Source organism: Miscanthus floridulus, chromosome 5 (genome assembly GCF_019320115.1).
Source record: "Miscanthus floridulus cultivar M001 chromosome 5, ASM1932011v1, whole genome shotgun sequence".
Lineage (NCBI taxonomy): Eukaryota > Viridiplantae > Streptophyta > Magnoliopsida > Poales > Poaceae > Miscanthus > Miscanthus floridulus.
In genome coordinates, this window is record NC_089584.1 from 28,120,812 (window position 1) to 28,123,782 (window position 2,971).

The 2,971-nt window shown below is 48.2% G+C and overlaps 1 pseudogene; it reads right to left on the reverse strand.

Annotated features, from left to right (window-relative positions):
* Window positions 1-442: 442 nt before the first annotated feature.
* LOC136451853 (uncharacterized) lies at window positions 443-2,116 on the reverse strand (annotated as a pseudogene).
* Between the last annotated feature and the right edge of the window lie 855 nt (window positions 2,117-2,971).

The window sequence follows — 2,971 nt, forward strand, 5'->3', positions numbered from 1 at the left end:
TCTGCATGTGGTTTGCAGTGGGTGCGTTACCTGACTGAATTCTTATTTTTGTGAACGTCACCTAACTGAATTCCCCGTGGGAGCTCGTTGGATTCGTGCACTGCGTTGCCCAGTGGGGTGTACGTCTTCACTAGTGCTCTTCTGGTCATACCAACTGCTGGACTGCTCTAAGACAGCTCATTTCCTTCAGGTTTCAGTTACTGACACCATTGTTCGTAATAATGTGCTTAGTCTGAGTGTTATTTCTAGTTGATGGAACATGCCAATTAGATAGCTAGGTCATACGCCGCATAGATGTCACACTACCCAGTAAGCTCAGTTGACAGCCATACGCCCATTCTTTCAGATAAACAACATACTGGCAATTTTAATCCTTCTGTTATTTGCCACTAATGTCTGTCAGTCTGTGTACAGTGTCAATGGCATAATTGGGTGCAGAGAAGTGCGATGTGCACAAGTAACGTAAAAAGTTTGTTGACAATCCCAATAGATTTAGTATTTCTCAGGCGTGCATCCAAAGCAGAACAACACAAAAAAGACACTATTTTTCAGGTATCAGAACACCTGTCGCCACGTACGTCGCTGGAGTGTCTCTCCTGAAGACAAATCCCATAAAACATAATGCGGCCATGCTTTCAGATCATTATAACAAAAGTTATGCACAACCATGCCCATCGTTCTCCTCCTCCCCCTACGGCCATCATAAAATTAAGGCCGCATCGCCATCAGACGCTTATCGGAACAGCACGGCATATGCTCCGAGTATTACTCTCTCAGAGAACCTTCGCAAGACCCAACAACCATCGTGACATTTGGCACTGCGTAATGCAAGCGGGAGGGAGCTCTGAAGCCCTGAACCGTGCAACTCTGCACAATGTTTTTTCAGTCTGGAATCAGTGCAGTGCAGGTGAACGGAGCAGGTCATGAGCGTGCTGCTGTTCCCGGCGTCAAGACCGAGCTGCTTCGTCGTCTCCCTGCGCGCCGCCGTCGTTGGTTGCCAGCCGTGAATCCAGCCACCTCGCCAGGTTCGCCAGGAACGGGGTGTAGACGAAGTAGCACGTCGTCGTCCAGCTCACCAGCCCCAGAACAACCCGCACACAACGACGTGACGCTGACGCTAGTATTTAACAGAGGACAGAGAGATGCGTGCGTGATCCGGTCCTGTCGCCTGGCGGAGAAGAAAACGTACCTCGCCGAGCAGGTGGACGTCGGCGTTCGGATAGCTCCAGCACCCAAGTAATCTGCAGATGCGACATTAGCAGTGGCAGTGCCAGGAATAATGTTAGCAAAGTGTAAGATGAACGCACGCAGCAGGTGGTACAGACTACAGTCAGCAGATTGCAAACGAAGCTATTGATCCGGGTAGGTACAAATGTCTTTACTTGATCAATGGGATCTCGGCGAGTGGGCAGACTGTGCCGACGAGGCAGGCGATGGCGAAGCCCAGACAGGAGCCATCGAGGAACACCCACACGAACTCGGCGGCGGCGAACATGATGTAGGCCTCCAAGTTGCTGGACACCCCTGCTCTGTACAGCTCCGCGCTCAGCTCGATGAACAGAGCAAGAACACTGCGTAAATCAATGGATCATTTACAACACTCGATGTCTCGATCAATGCATAGCAGAAGATAAAGAAGCATGAGCGTATCTAGCTAGAACGCACAGTAGCGACGTCGCGGTCTTCCGCGCGGTCCCGGTGGCCTTGGATCTTGGGGGCGCCCTCTGGTCCAAGAACAGGTGGAGCAGGTCCGACGGTGAGGTAGAACGCGCCGAGCAGGGGCGGCACCAGGATGTGGGTGTGAAGAGGGCCGGCGTCGAGGGCGCCGTTTCCGTAGACCTGGAGGCCGACGCGGGAGTGGATTCCGTCGAGGAGCGGGCCTAGGAGGAACCCCTCACCGAAGAGCGCTGCCGAGACGGCCGGCCAGGCGCGCCTCCTCGAAGCGGGGACCGGGGGCGACGGCTGTCCGCCGTCGAGCAGAGAATGGGGTGGCTTGAAAGACCGACGGCGCGGGATGTGCCGCTGGTGCCGCGAGGGGTGGGGCGGCCGTGGTGGCGGAGGGGCGCCGGTGGCGAGCACGGCGAGCTTGGCGCGCATGTCCCTTAAAGTTATGGCCTTACCCAATTATCCTGTGGGCTAAGCCACTCGGCGCAGCGCAGTAGTTTCTCGGAAATCCATCGTGGTCGTGGCCTGATTTTCCAACTCCAACGTACTCTTACAATTAAATATCAATATTCTTTAACTATTATTAAAACCGTTTATGTTAGCTTCGTATCCCATATTGAAGGGTTCTATGAAAACGGAAAAAGAATCTAGGAAAATTTGGAAATTCACAAAACACTATACTCCATGTATAAATGCATTTCGAAAAATTTCCACAACAAAAACACAAGATGCAACCATCATGAATATAACACATTTTGAAAATTTACAAACATTCCAATCGATGTTGAATTTATTCATGCTATGCATTTGTACTGATTGTATCTCGTGTTTTTATTGTGAAATGTTTTCAAAATGCGTTTAAACATTGATTATAATGTTTTGGATTTTTTTTCATAGTTTTTGGATATTTTTCCATTTCTCTATACCTAAATCTATTTTTTTGAAGCTCATAGAGATTTTTTACACTATTCTAAATATGTTATTTTGATTTTTCATGTCCTAATATGTATCTATGATTTTTTTCTCAAAATTTTTAGGATCTTAAAGACATTTTTATTGTTTGAAAACCTCATCGGGCATTTACAAGCACTCCAAACCAAGACAGTGAGGTAATTTAAATGGTTTTGAAGTTTGAGAAGGAAATCAAACCATGACGATAGTTTATAGTGGTAAAAGGGACTTTTTTAGGGTCTGTGTATTAGTTGAAAACTGTTACATCCATAACCATGAGTGACCTAGCGTACCTTCTTCCAAAGCCGTTTGATCTAGGTCGGAAAAAGTACACATGTCAGAAATCTAAGGTGCA